Here is an 18,928-nt window from a genome sequence, read left to right on the forward strand (position 1 = left end):
TGTTCGCTAAAGAAAAGCATTTGCTTGGAAACCAAATCAAGACAAAGACAACTCTATTCTCTCTCTCTCTCTATATATATATATATATATATATATATATATATATATATATATATATATATATATATATATACACACACACACATACACACACACACACACATATACATACATTTGCTAGCAAAGTGATATATCCCCTACAGAGTAAGTCTTCGATGAGAAAGTATCCATTACAGCTACAGCACAGACTGGCATAATGAATGAGCATATGCTAACAACTTGAGAATGTGCCATCAAGTCAAGATATGTTTTGTACTTACATGCATCACTTCTTGGTGAAAATTCTATGGTATCATATTATTTCGGGAAAATATGGTAGACATGTGTTGATGAATTCTGCATTGGTAGATCCAAACCAAACCTGAACTGAGGATGTTTAGAAACTGCATATGTGTATGTTGTATGGTATTACTTATCATAGGAATCTAGACTCAGCTTAAAGTATAGAAGTGCATGCTTTTGAAGTTTTGCTGAACACCTGGAGTATCCCTGGGTTTGGCCATCCATGGCTGTGGGTGCGACAGTTCCCCAAACAATAAGCATGGATTCTGAGGACAACTGCACATTTGAACTTCACAAACTTTCTCTACCAGAAGCCTGAACTGATGTGCCTACAGTCAAGTGCAGAGACAAGGCACCCAAGGGTGAGCCCATCCCATGTCAGCTGACAGCAGGGGTGTCTTCAGGATTTTAAGTTCTACAAATTACAAAAATAAACAAACAAACTGAGCACTTTTCGAGCTCTAAACAATTTGTAGTCTAACACTAAAGCAACACAGTTTTTATTTTGTTTTCTTGTTTTGTGTTTTTCTTTTGTTTTATTTTTACTTAAAATCTGTATCTTCTTGACCAGGCATGGTGCCTGTGTCTCTTTCTTCACTCTCAGGAAGCCAGGAGAGAAAAACTACTCTAAAGAATGTGGCTCAGGCCAGCCTAGGCCTCAGAATGAGTCTCTGAGTCAAAAAAAAAAATTACATATTTAAAAATGACTGTAAATATGACGTATTATTCCCATAAGAATCACACAAATAAGGAGGGTACTGTGAGAAGTGACCAGACTTCAGTTTAGTTGGCTACCGAGTGGCTGTGTGAATCTAGGCAAGTCTCGCATCCTCATCAATATCAGGAAGACAAGCTTCTCTGCTCAGCACTAGTAGGCTGTTTTCCATTCACAGTACATTTTCTGGAAACAATGTATCTTTCACACAAAGACCATGTTCCAATATGCTACCACCCACATTCCACAAAGATGATTTTGTAATAGGTGCCCAAATATATTCATTAATGATTTTTTAACAGATAACACTGATTGCTGTTCTTATTTCTCAAAGTGGTAAAGATTTAAAGGGAACAGCACATTAAGCTTTGATCTATAACTGAGAAGACATAACAGTCTTCTTCTTAATGTTCACTTGAATATACAATGTTTGCCTTCAAAATTAAAAAAAAAAAGTCCTAGGCTTCAGATCTATACTCTCTCTTGGAGGTAGCAAGTTCCCTTCAACAGTGTTCAGCGAGTTGAACATCATGGGGAATTAAGTTTGAGGTATACATTTTTCAGTAGTCTCAAGCATTTTCCAATTATTTTTTGGGAAGGTCATGCAATACCTCAGAGAGAATTAATGCCCGGGTCATGGGTATTCTGAGACTCTCTGTTCTCATTTGCTATACTCATGAAATCTCTTACAAGTCTTCAGGTAAACTTCTGATACCAAAGCCTCATGTGCATGCCGACACCTTGACAAGGCAATTTTTCCTGAACATTCTAACACTAAAGTTCAAAGGCTGGCTGAAAGTCACTGAGAGTGAATTTGTCTAGTTCAAATCGGTATGATGATAGAATCACAGAGTGAGCAACGCAGGGATTCTAATGTGAGCTTTTAGTGAGTCTTGTTTAACAGGCCCCACTTTCCAAGTTTAGAACACTGTCATTGTATCTGGAAAGCACAAGGCAGAAGCTGGGTTAGGAAGAACTGAATAGCAAGAAAAAGGGTAACTAATAAATGTTTTTCATAATAGCCACAAGATATTAAAAAGGCAAAATACAGCAACATTATTCTCTTGTTCTGCATAAACGATTTGAAAGTATTAACAGTGCCAATTCTACTGCCTTTTTATGGACTAGCATCTACTGAAGTAGTAAGCATCAAGTAGTTACAACTAGGGTATCTTATGTATGATGCAGCACATGCATACGGTCCTAAGTATGTGGGGGCAGAAGTTAGCATCCTCCTCCTCTAGGTCTTCTTACACTTTCATCTTTTGAAATAGAGTCTCTGACCCTGAGCTCAAAAATTGCCTAAATGGGCTGCCTGGGATCCTCTCTTCTCTACCTCCCAGTGCTAGGATACAGGTGTGCACCACCAAAATCTTTTTATAGAGGTTATGGGATCTGACCTCAGGTCCTCACCCTGACACAGCAAACACTTGACCTACGAACATCTCTCCAGTTCCTATAAATAGAATCTTTTTGAAAACTGTCTTGCTTTTATGAGGTTATCTCTCCATAAGTATTAAATAAAATATGATCTCTTATTTATTTCATTGTATGTTAAACAATATTAGGCCATTCATTATAATAAAGAATCTTACATGTAAGGCTTTCTCCTTCAAGCATAGGTATTCTACTAACCCCCAATAAAAGTCAAATGCAAATGCTGGTTTTGTTTTTTGGGGGTTTTTTGTTTTAGTTTTTTCCTATATAAGAATCAACAATTAGTTTCTAAGAGTGACTAATAATTAAGGATTTTTACTTCCATGAGAAAGAATTCCACAGTCACACTGATACCATCCCTAAAATAGCAACTTCAGAGAAGTCTAAATGTCAGCTACATTGAGCACATTGCAAACTCATTCCATCAGGACTCTCTCTGCCACCTTGTTTATCCCCGAGAATAGGATACACAGAACTTCTGTGTGAACTGAATTAAGGGACCAAAATTCCTAATTAACATCAAGATATTTCCCAGCAAATACCAATGTGCCCATAAAGATTCAAGTTAGTTTACTGTAGAAATACAAATGTAAGATAAACTTTATGGTGGTCTTCAGACCCTGTGTTTCCATGGTATCTGGACAATAATGGAAATGCCTTAAGAATTTGACACATCATAATAATTGAATTATTCAAGATAAGCAATGACTGTGTTTCTGTTTAATTGATATTTAAAGTACAACCCTGTTGTTGTTGTTTTGCATTTGGTTTTTAAGCATGATACTGCTAGACTCCGCAGCAGGGCAGGCTTGAACACCAGATCTCCCAGCTTCAGCTTACTGGGCACTGGGACTGCAGGCTTGCCCCAGCATACCTGGCTGACTCCGATTCTTCATCTGAACATTGCTTGTACCTATCAGTTTGATTAGAACAATAATAAAATTTTAAAGAAGAGATTTTTTAACTGATACTGTGTTTTAATTCTTAGTAAAAATTAAAATTTCTCTTAATACTCACTAGAGCAAACCATGTATCTCTTCTTATTGCACACATCCAATCATTTCTATGCACTCCAGACCCAAAAGTTGAATTTCCAGCACAAAGCATTTCCTACCTCACACTCTTCACTTACTCCCGAGCAATCTGGACTTCTGCCCATGAATCTTCTCCTCCCCCTGTTAAGGGCACTGCAGCACACCTCCCTCCCAGAAGATGACTTCCCTAGGCAAACAGCCTCTTATGCTCTAGGCTGTTCCCCACCTGCACGTGCTACATGAGGTCCCCTGTGGTCCCAGTCTCCCTTTTCCACCCCTTTCTGCTCCTTTCCTATTCCATCCCTTCCATCTCTTCTTCCTCTGCCCTCCACCATTTACCCTTCCTCTACATACTTCTCCATGTGCTGCGGTATGACTCTTGTCAAAAGTATCTCAATGTCTGATGTCTTAAATAGCCTGGCAACCCCCAACACACATATTTCACTTGTTTTTATTCTTTTACACAAGTGCAGATATTATAAAACTACATTGCCATGGCTCAAGTCCTCTTTGGGCTATTTAGCAACTAAGTAATCTTGTGCAATAAACTTGAAATAACTATGACCCAGTTTCCCAATCTCCGAAACCAAGACATTAGCAGGACTCTCTCATAAAGCTCTGGGAAGGAATGTGTGCATTACTTTAAAACCTCACTGTACATATAGAAGTCATTCTCCAAAGGGTCAGCATTCCTAGTCCCTATAGTCTCCTCTCAACTCTTTAACTAACATTGAGGACAAGACAAAGTATTAAAGGGTTAAAATGTGTATACTGAAAAAAAAATCAGGTTTTCTGGTTCTAGAAATAACAAAAAGGTCCTAGTCATGCTAATTCCCCCTAAGACAAAAGTCCCAGGATCTATACTTTAGCTGTAGAAAATACTTACGGAGATTTTATAAAGCAATATGTAAGTAGCAACTTATATTTTTGGTTGTGAGCCTAGCCCTTAACAGCTGAGCCATCTCTAACCCATAGCTCCAGCTGCATATGTAGCAGAGGATGTCCTTATTGGGTATCAATGGGAGGAGTGGCCCTGGGTCCTATGAAGGCTTGATACCCCAGTGTAGAGTAATGCCAGGCAGGGAGGCAGGAGTGGGTGTGTGGGTGGAAAATCACCCTCAAAGAAGCAGGGGGAGGGAGGATAGGATAGGGGGGGGGGATTCAGCGGGAAAGCAGATAACATTTGAAATGTTAATAAATAAAATACCCAATCAAAATAACATGTAGCAACTTTATTAATTGATAAATTGTTACACAATTATAATGTCACTGAGTACATGATGGAAAATATTTCTTTAAAACCTACTGTACTTGTCCAGAAATTGATAAAATGCAATAAGTACATAAGATAAAACTATAGTATTGACATCAGCCCTTATAGGACAAAAGAAATCATAGCCAGGAAGGTCTTTATTATTCTCCCTGTAGTGTATTAAAAAAGAGAACTTTCAAAATAAACTTAGATATGGTATTTCTAGGCAGTTTTTACTCCCTTTCAAACTTAGCTTTTAAGTAAAAATTTAGTAAACATACAAATAACAGTGAGTAGGCCTTTTGAAGAAGATGGTGAGCTGAGTATAGCCAACACTGTGCTCACACCAACCTTCCAACAGCAAGTAGATCCGGGGGCTGGCTCACTTGACCACCGCCCTGCTATCTCTCTACTACAACAAGTATGGAGCTGCTCTGCGGACAGCTTTCTTCTATGGGCAGACAAGATGCTAATGTCTCATTTTTACTATCGTCAACATTACCAATGCATAACTGTTGGATATAAGGTGAAAATGGACAGCTGTAAACAGTCTGAAAAAAAAAACTAATACTAAATCAAGTTTAGAAAATATCTTCGATGATAATGTTTACAATCTGTGTATTACTGCTTTTTGCCTTGCTTTGGCATCCTTAGATTTCAGTACAGTTCATGCTGATGCACTGGCCTGTAACTTTTGTGAAAGTCTTTTAAATTGTTTCCTTACCTCTTAATTTTTTTTTTTTAACTGTGGACAGATATCAGTACCAGAGTCCCAAGAGAAATCAGCCAACTTCACCAAGCCTTCCCCCAGACTGCGTCTAAAATGGCAGCGAGGCTGCTGATTTTTCATCCACAAAATATTACTCCCACCTGAGTCCAAAATCATCAGATATGCTTTGACTTCCTTATTTCTTTCATTTGAGTCCTGAGAAGTTAGAGATTATAACTGTTTATATAAACCTTTACCCATATGTGCTTCTCCGTGCCTGCTTATTCTGTATCTTAAGTTTCATTTTCCTGAACAAAATCCCTTCTCATTTGGTATGCTGAACTTGAAATGTCTATTGTATTTAATAAAACTATCATCAAAACCTAGGTAGAAATGCCTCCTAACTCTCAATCTAGCTTTCTCTTCTACAAATTCTCGAGTTCAGTTATTCACCACAGCTGCCATTTTTGTTTTTCTGACTTGTCTACTGATGATAATAAACAATACTGCCAAGTTGTAGCTTAGGGCATTCAGAAAAATACGATACAAAGTATATAGCAAAATCCTCTGTGTAAATGTTACATATAAATAGACAGAAACATTACTGGATGGATGCTACAAATGCTTCAAAGGATAAACTATGGTAAAGCTGCAAACACTTTGGGCTTCCTGCTACTTATCTTGAGATACATTTAACCAGAAGTGCAGCAGGACTTTTCTATGTCGTATGCAAAGTTCTATACCAGGCTGGAATAACGGTTTGCTCAAGCAATAGATTAGCATCTGCTGAGATGCAGTGCTCTGTACCAAGCAAACAGGAACCTCTACTTTCATGAAATACCACTATATCATTTGATATTATATCTTCCCTTTTTAAAACTATATATAGAGACGATTAATTACCGATTTGGTGCTATTATGGCTTCCCCTAGTCTTCAGATAATGTATTCTATACTGCTTAACAAAGAATATTTACAGAAACCTAGAGAGAACCTTTAAAAAGTGGGGAAAGCACAAAAAAAGAGCCCTAACAGGCTAAATTTTAAAAAGTCTCTCAAAGGCTATTGGGTTCCATAGGCACATGTGACAAACACCTTTCTAACATGCATAGAAAACAGAGATAGCAGTCTTAAATTTAGTAATACGCTTCTTAAATTTAGTAATATGTAACCAAACCATAACCATGGATAGGTTAGGACTTTTATTTCTCCCAAGAATATCACTGAGTGCTTATATAAATATATAAATATTAAAACACTATATAAACATTGGTTTCCCTATCTCAATTCTTAAAACAAAAATGTCTACAGACATGGTATATGCCATTTAATCCTTTCCAACTAGCTGCCTTTCATTCAATGAATTCTCCATCCCTTTCTTTACTTCATGACTGATCAGATATGAACACAAGTTAGCAAGGATCTTCCCTCTCCTCTCTTTCCACCATAGTTGTTTACATTAATATAAAATATGCCTGTTTTCACAGATGACAGTCTCCATGCTGCCAAATTAGGATGAATTCTCCCTAAGGCTCCATTTGAGATATGGCTCCACCATCAGAGAGAGAGAGGGAGAGACAGAGAGAGAGGGAGGAAGGAGAGAAGGGGAGAAGAGAGGAGAGGAGAAGAAAGGAGAGGAGGGAAGGGGAGGGGAGGGAAGGGGAGGGGAGGGGAGGGGGGGGAGAGGAGAGGAGAGGAGAGGAGAGGAGAGAACAGGAGAGAAGAGAAGAGAAGAGAAGAGAAGAGAAGAGAAGAGAAGAGAAGGAGAGAGGGAAGGAGAGAGAAAGAGAGGGAGAGAGAGAGAGAGGGAGGGAGAGGGAGAGAGAGAGAAGGGGAGAAGGGGGTGAAAGAAAAATAATGGGTATACCTTTGCTATTCAGGAAAATATGAGCAAACATAACTTTACATGGCTAGAAAAGAACGACATTTTTTGGCCTAACACTCACTTCAGTTATGAAAATAACTGAAAGGAATGTGTCCAGGACAATGCGATTGTGTTTATAGGCAGATGCTTTCTCGAGAATAAATACTATGTCTCAAGGCACAGGAATGCCATAGAGCCTGTAACTTCACAACAGAAGTGCAACTTTGTCTCTGCTTACAGGCAAAGCAGTGCCCACTCCCTACAGGCAAAAATCTTTCATTCCTGTAAGTTGTTTGGCTTTGTTTGGTGTCTTTATTTTCTAAGGAACGTTTGTCAAAACAAAAGAAAATACATATTAGGCACCTGAAGATAATTGCTGTTTACGAACACTATTTTAAAATAAATTTCACTGACTTGCTTCTGTTTGGTAACTCCAGGGCAATGGTAAGTACAGTGTTTCTAAACATCTCAGAGTAGCAATCACACCCTATTCTGGCCTCCGAGAGGTGTTAAGCTCATCCTCCTAATTATAAGGCTCTCTCTGTTAGCACCACCTCATCATTAACTCTCTAAGCTAAATAGTAGTTTTGAAGAAATAAAAATAGACGTAAGGTAGTATTTTTGCTCAAATTTTGGTTACAATGGATGAGAAAGACAAGTCATTTTGTTTGTTTGTATAATAGTCTTTACCTTGTAAAAATAAAAATCGCTTTTGGTGTATTTTGACTAGCGAACTCTAATTTAAGCTTTTTCTCAGAATAGTTATTTCAAAACAATGCAGCCTCTCAGAACACAAGCCATATTTGTTATATCAAGCTTTCTAGTTGTTGGGGAGGAGAAGTAAACAGAAAAAGAAATGAGAAATAAATATAATAAAATGATCTTTCAAACCAATACTCAATACATTATCTTTAAAAGAGTTAACATAAGTATAACCAAGTATTTTACTTTCTTTGTACAAATTTTTCACAAGCCAGCATGTATTTTACATAAAACCTCCCAATACTAGCAGCACGTGTGGCTGTAGCTTCTGGGCCTTGCAGCACATTCTAAACTTGCTGGAAAATGGCGCCTTTGATCTAGAAATCCAGACACTTTAAAACTTTCCAATGTATCCCAAGAGGACCCTAAATAGAATCAAACATTTAATGAACTTATTTTGCTCATTTCTTCTACTGTCCTGACCATCATATACAATGCCTCTCTAATGCCGTTTACAGAAAAACAAAAAACAAAACAACAAGAACACAAAAACAGCAACAGCAACAACAACAAAATCCTCAACTGCCTACTCATTTGGGCTTATTCTAAGCAAGATCCGAGGTGCTCTCTACTCTGCACACCTATCTATCAATGAGCAGAAAGTCGGAAGACCTTTTTGTCTCCATAAAGAGATCAAAAACAAGACTAACGTATGGCGACATCTGGGGGGGTGGGGTGGAAGGGGGATGGAGCAATATGAAAATATTTCTTACTTACAATAAAAATCGGAACTATTATATAAGAATGGCACCCTCTTCCTTAAGGAAAACCATCCTCACGGCATGTTTCCACCCGCCTCCTCCACCCCAAGGAGAAACCTTGAGATAATCTCTTCTTGCTCTGAAAAGAACCAAGTGTTTCATTTCACAGGAATTCTATGCCCTGAGCAAGAACAGAATGTTAGAACCAAAATTTAATGAACTCCACTTGGAGTCTGCCTCAGATGTGGAAGCACACACAGCAGTAATATCCAAACCCATGCAACACTTTGCTTTCTCTTTTGGCATGTGCCAGGATACTATACTAGATGCTTATCACATGCTCAAATTTGTTCCCAGTTACAGGAGAAAAATATTAAACGAAGCGTATGTGAGGTCTGTTTAAGTCTCTCCCAATAATAAAATGTGTCTATGATATATATGATACCTTTGGTGACAGTGTAATTTTTAAAACAGATAAACAGGTTTCCTGGGGCTGACCCAACCTGTTCTATGAATGCAACCGTCAACTTAGTAGTTCCCGCTCAGGAAACTCTGCATTACACAAAGAAACATAGAAAAAAAAAAAAAAAAGCTATGTCTAGATCTTGAAAAAAAAAGCATAACAGATAAAAAAGAAAGTGTAACTCTGTTCAAATGCAGCAAACTGGAACATGATGGGTTTCTTGAAAGTGGATAGCTGTCACCAACTTTTAAGGAGGCAAAGATGGAAGTGACAGCCACGTGCTTTCTCAGGCTGTGAAATAACGCATTGTCTTCAGGCTACCGGCTACAGAGTTAACACATCCTGCGTTCTGAACTAAATCCTTCAAGGATTCTGCAGTCCTTCAACTTTCACTTTAACTTGTCTTGGGGATCAGAATTTAATCTCACAAATAGGACCAGGTAACAGCACCAACACTGTAAAGCCATAGAAGAGAATGTGGACAGAGACACCCTGGTGTGGAAAGTTATGGCCTAAGTAAGTTCTTTGTATAAACACTGTGTTGAAACCCAGGAACGGGGACTAACATGTCCACTAGTGTACTATTTCAAAGCATGCTGCAGAAGGCCTGCTGATCCAAAGGCCGTAATAATGACTTCCCGCTCCTTGCATTAATTTGTTAATGAAATAACTCAGAGTGTGGCAGACTTTATTAATCACTTGCTATGGTCTGTGCCTGTGTTGGTGGACACAGAAACCTAAGACAGTGGCAATAACCCTCCAGGCAGTTTCTAACTTTGTTTTTAATCCTAGGGATGTATACTGCACATAAACCTATCTAAGCAGCCTAATAGGCTTGTCTCAACACCCATGTAGTTGTAACATGCTGTGGGCTAGCCAGGAAGGCTTCAGCTCCACTTATGCACATACGTGTGTGTGTGTGTGTGTGTGTGTGTGTGTACGCGCAATTTCTTTCAATCTCATGTTACATGCTCTAATATCAAAGTATTCACATATAACACAGTACTAACCATATCAGACTCGGTCTTTAAAAAAAAAAAAAAGGTTGAGGAAAGGCTACATATTTGCCTCGGTTTCATTTAAAGGCTAGTCGATATACTGACTACTTTTCATGAAAGCAGTTCTACCAGCCTTCTGTGACTCCACCCTGAAAAGCTTTATACTTTTCTTACAGTTTTTGAGTGACGCACTACAAAACGACCAGAAAGGGAGGAAAAGCGGCAGCCCTCTCAAGCAGGGCGTCTTCCGCCCTGTAAACTTGGCAAAAAGCACACTGGACTGAAATACAGCACTCTCCATATAAGGCAGCCCAACTAAACATGTCATGCGTAATTTATGGGTGGCAGGCAGAGCATTAACCTCTGCGTGCACATACTTGGCCCACATGAAGCCGGTGCTGGATGGCAGCCCCGGCAAAGGGATGCGGGAGCAGCTGGGACCCGCGCGACCCGTGGCCGTCCCTGTCGACCCTGGCAAAGGTCACGGAGTTCACAGCACTCTGCCACGCACCTGCCCCCGCTCCCGGACCACGGGTCCTGCCTCGCGGCGCTCCGCGGGGGCCCGCAGAGAGGCGCGGGACAGGGCCGGTGGCCGCAGCGCGCGGCCACGGTGCGAGCCGGGGACCCCCCGAGCGACACCCGAGGCCGCCGCAGCGCCGCCCGCAGCGCAGAACAATGCGCGGCCGCCCCGCCACTCACCTCTCACGTGGCCGTGCAGGCTGCCCGCCGGGGCCCCGACTGCCCGGGGCATTGTGGGATCGCGACTCCGGGATGCCCGCCACGGGAAAGGGAACTGGCCGGGTCCGGGTCACGGGAGCATGACGAGCGCCCGGACTCGTCGGGCTGCGGCGAGAGACTGTGGCATGTCGCCGTGCAGCCTCTTATCGCCGCGCGCCGGTTTCCGCCGCTGCGCGGCCCCTCCCCCCGCGCCAGCCCCGCCAGGAAGGCGCGCGGACGCGCCGAGCTCCCACGCGCAGCCCCGGCCCCCTCCCGCCCGCCCGCTCGCCCGGGCCCCCGCCGCTCACCGCCTCTCTAGCTCCCGGGACTCCGCTCCCAGCCCGCGAGGCCCGCAAGGTTAGACCGAAGGTTAGAGTCAGCGGCCCAGCCTGCAGGGGCAGAAGCAGCGCACCGCCTGGGACCTGGAAGAAGGCGAAGGGCGGGAAAGAAGCTGCACGGGTGTTGGTGGGTATCTTTCTCAGCAATCAGCACTCACAGTTTGGGAGTTCTGCGAGAAAACTGATCGTCACACAAACACAGACTACCTTCCTGTCTCCTCGACAAATAAAACTTGCAGTTTAAAGGCTCCCTTACTTCCAACTCTGCAGTGTGGTGTACAGAAAGCAAGCAGAGCTCCCTCTTTAAAAATAAAATAACATCTTAGGCTATGCAGAGGAACTCCCACGCAAACAAGCCCTAGGCAACTGCCCGCCTGAGCAAATGGAACACCAGCTCCTAGTTCATTAGGCGCTATCCTGTAACTTGGCTTTGAATGAAAAGAATTCTGGGCGTCCAAGAAGAGATAAAGTTTGAGATCTGAGAACGGGATTTCCGGTGAATTTCAGGAATTCTGGTAACTTCGTCAGGGATGATTTTTAACTACAAAACGTTTGTTTCCTGGTTTGAGCATGAGTTGGGGCGAGCGATTGCAAACTAGCTGGATTTCTCCCTGCCTGTTTGTGTTACATGGGCGAGGCTCGCTTTCCTAGGCAGAGAAAGGAGGTAACTCAAGAGTGGTTCGCAGAGGTTCCAGTAACAGACCTCTGCTGGTCGTGAAACACTGACTTAATGCTGCTTCCTGATCCCTTCCTGAAATAATTAATTAATTAACTAGTACCACTTCTCAGTGTTAATTATTGAAAGTTCCCAAGTTCCCAACAATGGAAACAAAGTAGAATGACACTTAGATTTTCTCAGAGAACAGAGACAGGGTGTTTCTAACTGACAATTAGTTACCACCATTGCCTGAGGACTTTCTGTCGGCATTCATTGCAGCAACTGGGGTGGAATGTGAGCTATGGCAGAAGTGTTAAGTATAGGTAAGTAGAGGAGGCTGGAGTACAGGGATTGTACTTTGTGGAGCAGTATGATGGGAAAGAGCACCCACCGGAGAGGTGGTGCTAGGATGGTGGGCAAAAATCCAAAATGTCCTTGAGAAAAGGAGGGAAGGCTCCCTGGAGGAATTTATGCAAGTAGCGCCTTGAAAGAAGTTAGTAAGATAAAAGGAGAGTTGCAGCTGGCTAGGGGGATGACTCAGTTGTAAAGAACCTGGAGCTCAGGCCTGAGAACCTGAGTTCAGATTCAGAACATCTAGGCAAGGGTCTGTAACCACAGTGCTCGAATCAGGTAGAGAATCTAAGATATTCACAGTCCATTAGCCAACTCTGGATCCCAGATTCAATGAGAGACACTCAAAAGTAAATAATAAGATGGAAAGTAAATTTCAGAAGAAACATAATGTGGACCCCTGCTTCCATGCCCATACATTCGTGGGCTCAGGGAATGGCGCAAGTGGGCCCTGGGACGGTGGAGAAAAGTGCAGAACCCGTGCAAGAAACCTATCTGTTTCAATGCCATGTTGAAGCAGCACAATCATCTGTTCTATTCCTTTCTATAAATGGAGATTAGCGTGTAGGCAGAGGAGGAAGCCAGGAGCTTCGACGTTTTTTCAGCAAACTGAACTAGTTCGCAGGACCAGGGCGATAGGGTGGAGTCTGGACTTGCATTCTAGAAAGATCTTTGGCAAATGCTTAGAGGGTTACTGGGAATGTATTCAGGGATGTTGGCAAAGGAAGGGTAAATGGGTGTAAACCCACTGGAAAACTGACTCATGCCGGGCGCAGGAAGGGAGGGACCTTGGGAAACTCCCAAGGCCCTAGCTTAGCCTACTGAATTGCTAGTAGCCTTTCCTTGTTTTCGGTTGCTTTCCATTTTCTACCAGCAGAGCTCTGACTTCCTGACAACACAGGCTACCTTTGCACCTGCACTGTGTGAGCTTCCCTTCCTTGCCTCCCTGCTCAGACAGGCCAGTGAACTGCCTGGACCTAAGCCTGTTTGAAGGATTAATTTACAGTTGCACTCAGACCCTTTCCGAGTTAGAGACTCGTTGGTCTTCTTTTGTTTGTTTGCTTGTTTCCATGTGCTAGAAAATTTGCCCTTTGCAATTGAATGTAGTTTAAAAAAAAAAAAAAAAACAGGACTTTGAACCTATGTGTAATACAAAAAGGGGAAACTATCAACTCCAACCCTGCAGGATGGGAAACTGCTAGAAACAAAAGAAAAATTGAAACAGACTCAAATTTTCTGCTCCATCAAATAGAACGAAAAGAAATACAAGAAAGGCATCTGGATGTTAGAAACAGTAGAATAGTCTAGGAAAGAGCGAATCAAAGGAAAATGTTATTTTACAGAGATATGACAAGACTTCCAAGCCAATCTAAACCTTAGACCGGAGCCAAAGTAAAGGCCTGAAACAAAGTTGCCATCAGTAAGCCTAACCTGTTATCATTTAAAAATTTAAACCACTAGGAAAAGAAAAAACATCCAATCATATATTAAAACTATTAAAGCATGCTGCCTTGAACTAACAATAGTCACATTTCAAATTGTGGAAACTAGTAAAAAAAAAATCATTATGGTAATAAAAAGCTAATAGCTCCCCCATTTAGAATCTACTGGTTCCTTTTCAGTGCCAAGAGACCACTTGGGTTTCTCTTACACTCTGAGTTGTTGTTATAGTCTGCAGGCTCCTAAATACACACATCCATACCCACAAAAGGGATGACAATTTCAGGAGGGAAGGGAAATTATAGAAAACAATTTCAGATAAAATAAAACTATATATTTTTTTAGGTAAAGGAAAAGGTATTCACAGCAGCTTCCTGACATATTTCAATTCTTTCAAGTCTTCATTTTGTCAATGAGTCTAAGAGGAATACAATCAGGGGATATGATTCTTGCAGATAATATCAGCTCCTTGTTTTCCAATAATATAGATAAAAGAAAGAATAATATCTTTAAGACTCATGTAAATGTTTGCACTGTGAACACTATGTTCTTAGTTCTCCATACCAGAATCCTCAGCTCAATAGATTCCTGCTGCCTCTTTCTATAATGTCTTTTCTGACTCTTCTTTTCATATATCATCTAAACCTAAGAAAGATAGTTTTAAAAAATAGAAATATAAAAACCCCTTGAAACACCTGTAATTAATTTTTATTATACCAGGATGAAATAACAGTTTGTAATAATGTAGTTATATAATATGTAATGACAATATAATATATATGATAATACTGATTAAATTGATTGCATGATAGTATCAAAGCCATGACCCAGCCTCAGTTCTTATGCTTTCTTATCATACATAAGTAAAAAATATCTAAGAGAAGAAGCTTCCAGAATAGAGTCAATTTTAAGCCCATGCACTTGTATCTATGTCATAGTTAACACAAGGGAAAAGGTAACATCTATAGCCTGAATTCACACATCTTCATCAGCTGAATATTTATACCACACAAAGCTAAAAGAATCTATTTATGTGTCTGTTTATCTTCAAAGAAAATTATATGCTTTACACACAAAGTAAATTCTTTTAATATCTGTTCTAGTATAGGTAACAAACTGCATTATATATTATATAATACAACATGAAACATACGCCATTGATTGTAGAAATTACAAAAATTAATTTCATATAAAATCAATAAATTTTCAATGCTTATAAAATTAAAACATTTTAAGTATTATTAATTTAATCATATACTTTGTAAGGTACCTAAAAGTAAAGTCTTCTGATTACCTCTTTGGGGAAACATTAAGGTGACAATTTTAAAAGCATGGAATAAGTAGTAGGGATGGAATGTTAGGGACCCTTGACCTGCTCTCTTAACAGGAAGACAAAACCATTGAAGCAGAGCAGAACCCACACCAGGGCTAGCAGATTTAATTCTTCTTATCCTGTACCTTTAAGACAATGGAAACAATATGAAATCCTATCATAGGCCAGTTTCCTCTGTTTAATGTGTGCATCAACTGCTTTAGGTTTCTAAGAATGCTGTTACTTCTCTATTCTACCTTCTTTCCTCTCTTTCATTCTTTGTTTTTTTCTCATTTTCTCTTCTTTCCATACAGAAAGCACTTACACACACACACACACACACACACACACACACAATGCCTCCATTCATTGCCCAAGTGTTTAATGAGCATCACCTTAACCAGTTACTAATTCTAGGTTCTGTGTTTGGAAGTGAGCACAGAACAATCACTTTCCTCAAAGGATTGTATTCTCCGCATCAGGTCAGGGGAAGACAAATAAATAATATATAAAAAGAAAAGCACAGGGATACTTACAGACAGAGATGAGGACTTTTAAATAAAGCCAAGCAGATTGAGTTGGGAAGTGTGTGTTCCATGGGATAAACCCAGACTGGGCCAGTCATGTCCTGAGTAAAACAAGGATTGCTGAGAGAAAGAACAGGCTCAAGCTCACAGTAGGGCTGGCAATCTGAGGGCAAGGCAACAGAATGGGATGCCTAACCTCAAGTAGTTTTCATCAAGCAAGAAGAAACAAGAATCTTAAACGAATCACTCTCAAAGCTCAAAGCTGTAACCACAACATGTTGGCTCAGCAGGAAGCATGTGTGTGCGCTGGCTATATCAGAGGTGGGCTGGGGCAGAGGCATACAGTCCAAGTTTGCTTCTCATAAAGATGACCAGGTTGTTCTCCACTGTCATCTGATATGGTCTAGTCTCAGAACGGAAGGCCAGAAGTGGGCCACTGCTGAGAATTAGCAGTACTGTCAGGAAAGCCAAGTAGAAGCAAGCAAGTATCAGGTAGTGCAGAAACAGAAAGGGATTTGGTTGAATACCTTTAGCAATAGAGTAGTGCAGGTGTTGTGAGTTTATTACCAAGAATTGAAAAATATACATGCAATAGTCACCTCTTGGCTCTGAGGCCATTGCTGTGTGTAGCCAATCTCTTACTTGGGACCAACACAACAAAGAAAAATTCAGAGTTACAAGAGACATTTCCAGATATGTGGTATGCACGGAGACCACAAGCTGACATAGGGAGTCTTCTTCACCCACTTTCCAACTGTTGTTTGTTGAGTCTGAGCCTCTCAGTTGAACCCAGAGATCACTAATCTAGCCAACCATCTTGATCTAGAGATCCTGAATCCCTGGCGTCTCAATACTAGATTTACAGACAGGTTGCTAGGCCCACTGTGCATTACATGGGCTCTCAGGCTCTGAACTCCAGTCCGCGTGCCTGCTGCTTACAAGGTATGCTGGTTTCCTTTCTTTTGTTGTGATGTAACCTGATAAAGAGCAGCATAGAGGAAGATAGGGTTGATTCAGCTTGTAATTCTTATAGTCCAGTATTGCAGGGGATGTTTAGTAAATAAATCATACAGAAGGAAATATGAAATAATGAGTAGGGGGAATAGCTTGGAGCATCCAATCCACAGTCAGAAGCAGAAAGAATGAACACATCCTTGTCAGCTCTCAGCTTGCTCTCTCCTCGCTTAGAAGGCCTGGGTCTTTGACTACAGTGCAGTGTGGGCCATAGTGGGCTAATTTGTTACCATATCAATTAACAATAAAGACAACCCCCCCCCATGGACATACCCCCTGACCACCTGATCCAGACTATTCCTCACTAAGTCTCTCTGGTGATTTTAGATTATGTCAAGCTGACAGTTCACACTAACCAGCACAGAGGCAAGTGCTTTGAGTACTGAGTCATCTCCACAGCCCAGCTTTAGTTTGTAAAACAACTGTAGGAAACAAACAGCATCCCCTGTGCTGATCACTGTAATCCTCAGCTTTCATATATGACCAGGCTGGAGAGTTGGATCCTCTGACCAACCGACACTGCAGCGCTCATATGAGGGCAAGCCTTCTGTCCTGCCGAAGACTGCAGGGAATTCCTAAGATCATTAAGTAATAATAACATACAATGGATTTCTCAACTAATGTGTCTAAGATAAAATGGAGGGGGACAAGTGATTTGATGAGATGCAAACACCTAGCACTCAGCACCCAGCCATAGAAAGGGAAAGTTCAAGTTCGGTTGTCAGAGAAATCATATTGTCCTATGAAAACCTATTTGTCATGCTTGTTTCTCAGAGGCTGGGCTGCTAGCATTGCCTCAGTGGGTCTCATGGGGCCTTGCATCTTTCCCTCCTAGCTTTCTTAAACCTCTAGTAACAAATCTTCACTAGGTGAAAGGAGATTATCTCATTAAAGTCATTTGCACCTAAGCAAGAAGAGAGAGCTTTTGCCTCCACAAAGGACAGCTTGTTAACCCTAACGAACTGCTAATTGGAATAGCTCTGAGCACCCTGGGGAAGGATACCACCTCCTCTCCTCTGCAAATTCCACAGCACACTCCCTGTCCTTTCTATTTCCCTCCTGAAATAAAGGAAGGATAGAAGCTGCTGTGTCCTTAGACACTCTGACCTGACTTTTAACCTCACAGAGGTACACAGGGTGCTCTTAGAAATTAGGGGACTGAAATTAGGCCAGTAGCTGTCAACATTTTTGGAACAATAGACAAAAGCCTAGACCAACAGAATCAATTTCTGGGAGTGGGCCCAGCATATAGTTATCATAAAGCCCTCTAGATGGTTCCAGTGTGCAGCTTACTACTGCTGAGCTAGTATTCAGAAATGGACGTCACTTGGGATCAGAAGCAATCCATTAGTTCTCGTTCAGTTTCTGCTTGGAATGGGTAAAATTTAGTTGGCTAAATAGAAACAGTAGCAAAAAAAGTTATGTATGAGGAAACAGTGTTCAAATCCTTCTAGAAATTGGGGAGTTAGCATAGCTATGGAGAGCAGCATTAGGGAAGGAAGAATGCATTTAGTCACACACCTGCTTGGCAGCAGTGTCTCTCAGGTATCCAAAGCAGGTTTACTCCCTTGGGTGTGCACGAGGGGTCAGCGGTCAGCAAGTGTTAAAATAAAGTAGACAAACCACTGAGATCACACAGAAGACAATACCACAGGGTTTTAAGTGCCTGGGTTGCTGCTGCTTTGAATTCAATGGCTTATCTCTGCTACAGAAACATATCACAAAAATCCTTGAAGAGTGACATCAGAGGATCAGAGAAAAATAAGTGTGCTCTGACACTTCCCTTGTGTGGACTCAAATACCAAGTATCCTAATCCAATTTTGTATGTTCTGCTACATTTTATAAATCCATTTAACACACTTCCACATGCAAATCATACACATAAATTAACAAGAAGTCCCTCACTAACTTTTCAGTTGAGGTTTCTGTTTCAAGTCTTAATGTACAGTATAACTGTGAGTTTACCCTCCATCCAGATGGACCACCAGCTGTCATTAGATGGGCCCGAACACCCATGCATCCACAAATGACATCAGCAGTGCAGAGCTGCAATCGGCTAATCCTCCAGCTTCCCAGTACCACACTTGCTTAGATAAGGAGCAGCGTTCTTTTCCCTGTTCAAATCTTTCAGTTCTTAGCTTCCAGGACAATAACGTTGTACTTTCATGCTAAACATTATGGTAATCAGTTTTCCTATCTGGGCTCCAAGAGGTTGTGGAATGGCTGGCATATTCCCAGCTTCCCCTAGGGTGAACAAGAGTAGACACTACGCAACTTGAAAGGTGCCCTCTAGC

At 41.1% G+C, this 18,928-nt stretch overlaps 1 protein-coding gene across 24 annotated transcripts in view; it reads right to left on the reverse strand.

The window, feature by feature from the left end:
* The window catches only part of Mbnl1 (muscleblind like splicing regulator 1), a 168,983-nt gene that overhangs the window by 135,725 nt on the left and 14,330 nt on the right, over positions 1-18,928 (reverse strand). For 4 of the 24 annotated variants that reach the window (XM_052180439.1, XM_052180436.1, XM_052180438.1 and 1 more), the window contains exon 1: positions 10,976-11,180. The exons of 2 other annotated variants lie outside the window; for them this stretch is intronic. The gene's annotated coding sequence lies outside the window, so the exon portion shown is untranslated. Of the gene's footprint in view, positions 1-10,975; positions 11,183-11,274; positions 11,416-18,928 lie in introns of those variants that run through there. 18 more of the 24 variants (XM_052180445.1, XM_052180431.1, XM_052180430.1 and 15 more) reach the window with 10 other exon arrangements.

Source organism: Apodemus sylvaticus, chromosome 4 (genome assembly GCF_947179515.1).
Source record: "Apodemus sylvaticus chromosome 4, mApoSyl1.1, whole genome shotgun sequence".
NCBI classification, from domain to species: domain Eukaryota; kingdom Metazoa; phylum Chordata; class Mammalia; order Rodentia; family Muridae; genus Apodemus; species Apodemus sylvaticus.